The sequence below is a fragment of the Pygoscelis adeliae genome, unplaced genomic scaffold (genome assembly GCF_000699105.1).
Source record: "Pygoscelis adeliae isolate BGI_AS28 unplaced genomic scaffold, ASM69910v1 Scaffold123, whole genome shotgun sequence".
Classification (NCBI taxonomy): Eukaryota; Metazoa; Chordata; class Aves; order Sphenisciformes; family Spheniscidae; genus Pygoscelis; species Pygoscelis adeliae.
Window position 1 is genome coordinate 1,868,858 of NW_008824650.1, and position 8,122 is coordinate 1,876,979.

Consider the following 8,122-nt stretch of genomic DNA (forward strand, 5'->3'; position numbering starts at 1 on the left):
TTGAGTCACCATCCCTGGAAGTATTTAAAAAACGGGTAGATGAGGCGCTTAGGGACATGGTTTAGTGGGCATCGTGTTGTTGGGTTGACGGTTGGACTCGATGATCTTGGAGGTCTCTTCCAACCTTAACGATTCTATGATTCTATGATCAAATTCTTTCTCCTTGAAACATAGCCCAGTCTACGTTCTGAAATAAGGAGCAGCCTGAAGTCACCAACTCCATTCAAAGACCTGGCTTAGATGGTACTAGATCTGCAAACATTTCTTCTCCTACTGCTACCACTTGAATTGTCTTGGTGCAATAGTGGGAAATCTGAAGGCAAATGCTAATAAAGGTTTTAGTGCTGTTCAGCAAAAAAAAAGTAATCATCCCAAATAAACTGGAGATATTGCTTTTGTGCCAAGTCCTGCAGCCTACTTTAGAAGCCCTGCTGGTATTTCTGTTTACCGGAAAGTTTACATGCGAGAGGCAGAATGCTCGGGTCCCCTGCAAAGCCAAAAGCTCAAAACCCACCTATATGTGCTTCCCTGGGAGATTCCTTCTGCCACCCAGAGCAATCTCTCCTTCTCTCCAGGGTTACAAGGAGAGAAAACATCTGTCTATAGAGAAATATTTCCAGAATTCTGTCACTTTATCAGCCAAGGCATTGAACTCGCAAGGAAATAGAGAAGGCACTGGAAAACTAGGAGTTTGTCTAAAAACCAGAATGCTGTTCACTTGCAAAAAGGCTCTAGGACCAGTTTAAACACTAACAAATATTTCTAAAACTTTGCTTTCTTTTTGAAAGAGTCTGGCCATCCCAAATCAGTTCTGTTAAAGTATCTGCTCGTCAGGGAGGACAGTAACAACCGATCTTGGCAATTGTTGATACAAAATTAAAATTATAAAGAGATAGGTAATGTGCTCAAATAAGAGATAAGGGATGGCTGGAAAGCTACAGAGCATGAGGTACTTGATTAAAGGTGTCTTTTGTCTTAATTCAAGTCAAAATTGCACCCTAGACAAATTTGGCTTAATCTCTTCAAGTAAAGCAGAAGCAAGAGGAATAAGTCAACATTTGAGAAGCAAAAGTGATGTTTTATGCAAAATAATCTGATAAAATCAAGGCAACCCTGTTTCTTGCTCCCTATACAGAGTTAATATACTGAATTGTCTCCACAAATAGCACTTGTCAGTGGCTCATAAAAGCCATCAGCTGGCGCCTGGTAATGTCAACTTCTGCTTTAAAAAGTGGTTTTGCATCGATGCCAATGTGGGATTCTGTGTTTATTGCTTCTCAGTGGTTTCCAAATGAAGTGGACTCAGGAACTGAGTCATTTTCATGTGGGGCTACCCCAGTCTCAAACACACTGTCCTGAAGGAGACAATAGAAAAGCAGAAAACATCATGTAGCTGATGCGGCCACAAACCATTCTGCAGACTTAAATGAAGGCTTTCCACCTCATTAGAGCCTCCTGCAGGAGTGTCAAACTCAACAGAGATAAAACAGTCTTCCCATGAGCCAGTACAATATTCTGGAGACCAGATAAATCTAAATATCAGTCTGGCTGGAGAGCCAAATCAAAAAATCCAAGAGAAATTGAGCCTTCCAAAAATAATACTGGAGGTTACGGTGGCCCCAAGACCAACATCCCAACATGTCTGCTAGTCTTTCCATGCTATGGCTGCATCCCTACTCATCCTGGACGTAGCTGAGTCAGCTGTTTGTGTGCAGGGGTACCACCCGAGGAGGTACATGTCTGCTTTCCTAAAATGCTTTGAGATGAAGGTGCCCTGAAGATCACGGCCTGGGTGGCCTTCACAGATCAGGAGGGGTCAGGGCTGTCTCTGGGCAAGACTGGCACTAACCAGGGTCTTCATCACACTCTATACTCTTGCTGAGAGTTCATTTCTCATAGCAAAACATCTTCATCGCAAAATGCCTGTCACACACATGGCCCAGGATGGGTTTGGTCAACCCCCTGGCGCCCTGAAGGATTGAGAAGGGGTGAGCCAAGAGGCTTGGCTGTGGAGTATCACATTTATCTCATACACAGGCAAATACAAAAGCTTCCAGTCTCTTGCTTCCAGCCATACAGGTATCCATGTTTAAAATTTTGTGGCTTGCATTCACCCTACTTCCCTTCCCTTTTCCCTTTCCTGCCTTTCCTTGCCCTTTCCTCCTGGGATATTTCATAGATTACATCACACATCAAAGCTTGGCACCTAAAGGTTTTGCCAGTGGCAAAATTTCAGCTGTGTCCATGCTGCCTCCACAAAGACATGACTTTCCATTACTTCAGTACTCACAGTCTGCGGTGTTTCTGAAATGAGTTGCCAGCAAAAGGTCAGCAAGAAGGGGTCTGTGATGGAAAGTCCACGGAGAACACAGGTGAACATGGGAGGGTACAGAGCCTGCTGGGGTGCTGAGGAGGTGACCAGGTTTAATATAGATCCAACCTTGTCAATGCTTTGGCATCCATACAACATACCAGAGCTTGGGTACTGCTCAGAGCCCATCACCCTGCCAGGATGGCCAGCCAGGATATGCTGGTGTTCAGCCTGAATGAGCACTACAGTGTGGATTATCAGGGAGCCAGGGACTGGTCCTGAAGTCATCTGATGATACAGAGAGAACCTTTGGTCCCAGACCCAGAATGCCAAACTCTTAGTGCTGTTGTAAACTGTGTCTTTCTATGCCTCCTTTTCAGGGAAAACTTTTCTGTCTCTCTAGTCAGATGGAACAGAAAGGGGGATATGATTTCAGCAAGACATTGACAGACTTGTAGGGTTTGTATGGAACCACAAAACGATTGCCTTGCAAAATCTGATGAGTTGCATGAACTTAGACTCCGGCTTATGTGACCTATAAAGACCAGTCTACTCTGTGTACCTAAAAGCACCATCTCATTCCATCTCATAGATTATTTTGTGTGTGCAAGGCTTGAGCTAAGAGCTGGAAAACTTAAATTAATTTTGCAGCAAAGGCAAAATTTCTTCAGCCTTAATTGCTCACTGTTGTGGTTTAACCCGGCAGGCAGCTAAACATCACACAGCTGTTTGCTCACTCCCCCCCTGCCAGTGGGATGGGGGAGAGAATCGGGGGGAAAAAAAAAAAATCATGGGTTGAGATAAAGGCAGTTTAATAGGACAGAAAAGGAAGGGGAAATAATAAAACTTGTGGGTTGAGATAAAAAGTTTAATAATTGAAATAAAATAATAATAATAACATACAAAGCAAGTGATGCACAGTGCAATTGCTCACCACCTCCCGACCGATGCCCAGCCAGTCCCTGAGCATGCCTCCCCCCGGCCAACTCCCCCCAGTTTATGTACTGAGCATGACGTCCCATGGTATGGAATGTCCCTTTGGCCAGTTGGGGTCAGCTGTCCTGGCTGTGCCCCCTCCTGGCTTCTCACTGGCAGAGCATGGGAAGCTGAAAAGTCCTTGACTAGTGTAAGCACTACTTAGCAACAACTAAAACATCGGTGTGTTATCAACATTATTCTCATCCTAAATCCAAAACACAGCACTGTACCAGCTACTAGGAAGAAAACTAACTCTATCCCAGCCAAAACCAGGACATGCTCAGAAACATTTTTTTCGATGTCATTGTGTTCAATGGCTTTGCACAGGCACAACTTCTTGGAGGCAGGAAAGACACTGATGATAACACACGCAGAGAATCGAATGCACAGTTCATTGCCTCTTTGCTGTGTGGTTGTCTTGGCTACAACAGTAATAAAGTGCATTTGTCACCAAAACCAGGCAATCTTCTTGAAATAAACATAGGAAGCCACAAATCTAGGGATAAGAAGGTGTCATTTTTTTAAACAGTTTTCTTTTCAGAAATGCACTCTAAACCACTTTCTGGAGTGGTATACATTGCAGTTTAAATAATTTATATACTGGCTTACTTCAGTTTTTGCACATGCTGTATTTTCATTTTTAAATTAAATACAAAAATACTCCTGGCAATGTACTGATGGTTGGTAGGAAGAGAATACAGTCAGGATTTGGGGACCTGCTGCCAAATGGCAGCTTCTATAAAATCTATCAGTAGTGCCACCACCATAAATGCAGGATTACATACATGCCATGATTTCAGAAAGGACTTGATTAAAGTATTAAGTCCAACACCACGAGATATTCTTTAATCAATCTCCTCAGTACATTTCAGTTACAGTTTGTTCTTTATAGGTACAGTGTTTTCATGGTAACCTGAGCCAAATCTTACTTAATTTTGGTTTTGGTTTCTATACGATAGATGACAAAAATAAATAAATCTCTTCTAACAAGGACATTATTGATATTTTGCTGAATATAAATGGACTAGTAAAATACAATTTGCCAGACCCATCATGATACAGGTATAAAATGCAAATATTTCTAGCAAGCTGTCAGTCAGAGACCTATGACTGATCATATAACTTGTATTTGAGTCAATAATTTTCCTAAGTTAATACGAAGAGATGTGACTGCAATGCATTAACTAAGGATAAACATAAATACACGTTTTTACAAAGGATGTTTCATGAATAGTACTCTATTTTCAGTTAGTATGTAGCATTCCCTCACATCTACTTAAATATAAGAAACCTATTCCACGTTCATTAGGTGTTCTAAGCCCAAGGGTCTGGTATTTATGAATGTTGTATTTCATGTTTATCTCAGTAGCATAGAAGTATGTGTACTGCTCAAGGCTGATGAGATTCTCCAAAGCCCGTAAGCCCCTGCCAAAGTTAGTTTCTATCACATCTGCAGAGAATCTCCGTGACAGAAATAATAATCTGCTGTGGGTCGATTATATTCATACTACCAACATAACTCTCCTGAATGGATCAATTAGAGCAAATGCTGCCAGTGAACCATCCTACAAATGTGCTATGGTTACTTCTTAATGGTTTTTTTTCCCTAAAAATCTGAAGGCTGTGGTAATTTGCAATGTATGCATTAAAGAAAACAAAAACAAACCAACAAAAGCATTCCTTGCAATTGCTCAGAGATCAGGTACTTCCCCAGAAGAAATTATAAAAGGCAGTCCACCCTTTCTTTGAAAGCTTTCCAATGTACCTCAGTCGAGGGCATGCTTCTGGCTGTGGGTTGGTTCCAATTTCCCAGGCCTATGACCCTGAACATAAACAGTAACTATTGAATTTCTGTCAGGCATTTATAAATGCCAGGTATCTTTTAACCTATAAAGCACAATAGAGCAACCATACCCTGGGCTTGGACTTCACATACAAAAAAAAAGGTGATAATTTAACAAAGTTCATGCCACCTTCTTCTTAGATTTGGCCATTCCTTCTGCTTGCATGTTAAATCCACAGCCTAATCCCCGCATCCTAGAGACCCCTTCCTTCACCGTTCCGAGCAGAGTGAGATGTATGCAGGAGATGCCTTTGGGAGTCATGCAACCCTTTCCTAGGCAGATGATCAACAGCTACTAGAATGATGTGTTTGTGAGAAATGCTAAACCCTCTTATATTGACTAATCCATTGATCAATCCATGGAGCCACATAGGTTTGCTTTAGAGCATTTATTTTCTTTGGATTGATGAAACTGATGAGCATTGTACAGGGAAAAAACTTGCACCCATTTAATTGCAATGTTAAGCCATTTTTCTAAGAAGGCTCTATGGCCTGGTACCCTGTAGGGTGGAAATAATTTAAAGTCATTTAAAAGTAAACACTTTCTCCATGGCTTCCTTCTGTCCCCACTATTGACAATGAAGCATCATTATTAACTGTAAGAATGGAAGCATAAGGTCATCAGGTCTTATCCAAATCCCACTGAAGTCAGTAATTCAAGATTTCCATGAACTTCAGTATGGGCACAACTCTTACTACTGCAGCCACAAAAATATTTTTGGTGGTTAAATTTAACCCCTTTAAAATGTCTTGCTATGTAACTAGTATTGTTTACTACAGCTCTGAAAAATGCTGAAGAAAGACTACCTGTTTATACCTTGGGCCTTTCTGGAATATTCAAGGTAAATAACTGAAACAAGGAAATGCAAAGCTGGTAATGTGATGTTAACTTTTCCCTGCTCCACTTATCAGCACACTGATAACACTGGTACCTGTGCATTCCCACTTCAGGGCTCACAGAAGACACTGAGTCAACCGCACAAGCATGATGGAGCAGAGCTGAACTGCTTTTTGCCAAAGCCATGGTGAAATTTAGGTCTAGTAGAGCAAGAAGAGTTCCTGTTCTCCACAGACACTCCACACTGGCTACAGGTTGACAACAACATATTGCCTGAGTGTCTCTTTATGCCTGCTTGTTAGAGATTCATAGATTTTAAGGTCAGCAGAGACCACCTGATACTCCAGCAGAGCAGAAGCCATTCCATTCCATGTGGTTACTCTTGTGCTAAGCCCAAGAATTACTATCTGGCTAAAGCCTGCCTTCCAGAAAGGCATCCAATCTTGATTTGAAGGCTGCAGGAGACAGCAAAGCCACCAGTTCCCTGGTTACCTTGTTAAATTTTTCATTTTCTTCAGTACCCAGATCCAAATCTGGCTGTCAGTTGACCATGAAAGTAGTCTTTGTTATAAGCTGGAGGTGTCAGTGCTGTTTGCAGAAAGATGAAGCCCAGCAATGTCTACAAACATAGAGAATTCTACATTATACAAGTGAAGGTGAAACAGGTGGAGGAAGGCGAAACCCTTAAGACTCTGTCCTTTAGATGCTCTGGTCCCTTCCCAGCCTCCAAGATGACAGCTTGCCTACAAGTTTCCTTGTGTTACAAGGTTTGAATCTGCCTGCTCTCCCCATTCTGGAAGGGCATGAAGCAAAGAAGTCTTGAATTAATGGCACCATTAAAAGAAACCTTTAGGGATATTTTTGATCCAATGCATAACATGTGGGAACTTTACAGCTCTGCCAACCGATCAGCAAATACCTGCTAGCCTTGTAATAGAGAACAGTGACTCAAATGTTATTGTCTATCTCTCAACAAGGACTTCTGGCCTTCTAGCCACTGTGACAGCAAGGCTCTTCCCCTTCACCCACTCAATGTTTTGGTCACCAGAATTTTTCTACTGCCTTCTGCTATGACATCTTTTCCTCTCTTTTGATTTTAGGCATCAGTTTCTCCTAGCTGTGCTCTCTGAAACCATCAGTTTCCTCACTAACTTGTTCTCATTTTTTTCTGCTTGTGAAGGACAAAGTATTTAGACCTCAGGTAAAATCTCACCTGAAACCCTCACCCCATATGGACCTTGTCAAATGAGATAGTGGCATCACCCACATCAGCAGTCATTAACCTATACAGAAGCAGCATCAAATGCAGTTAAGGTACACACTTCACTACTAGATTTGACAATTGTTTGCTATCAACCAGAGATTACTGAGTCTCTGAAAGCTGGATTACAAGCTGACAAGTGTACTGCAATGGTTACAGTGCTGTCTTCTGCTGTTCCCCACAAAGTATCATCTCAGGTATCCCATCACTACACCTCTCTCTGACCTCTCAGACCCATCTTTGGTGTCCTTGCACTTCACGGCCCATGGTCCTTGTTCCACCCTAGTCTCTGCTGCTGCTGGCCTTGGGTCTCTGTATCTGGTGAGAACATGTACAAACCACAGTTTTTCAAAGATTATTACATTATATTGGTGTTGGCAGGTTTTTCAGAGGAAGAGCAAAAGCACAGATCTGAAAAACAGCCCTTCTAGCTGCAGACTTCAGTCTTTGGCTCAAAACATAGGAGGCTACAGCTTCTCAACAGCATGACTGCAAAGAAGTCTAACAGCTAACATGACATTTTTATCCCTAGATTCATTCTCTGAATATTTTTAGTTGAAATTAGAAAAGAAAAAAAAAAAAAAAGGAAAAAGACATCAACCTGAGCTGGCATCTTGCTTGGAGAACTCACTTGGAACAGTTAAAGTTTGACAAACTTACCAGCAAGTGAAACTAGGAGTTAGAATGGGAAATGCCACAAAACTAAACTGTACGAGGCACTACCTGCCTTGATCTGCCTCTGCTCCTCATGCCCCTATGCCAAGTGCTTTGTTTTGTCACATGGGGCTGAGCACAGGCTGGCTCTCCTAGGTGAACTGAGCAAGTGTCCAAGGACTGAAGGATTTTGACTGTTTCATCTGTTCTCTTTCCACCAACTACCAGTGTAGTTAG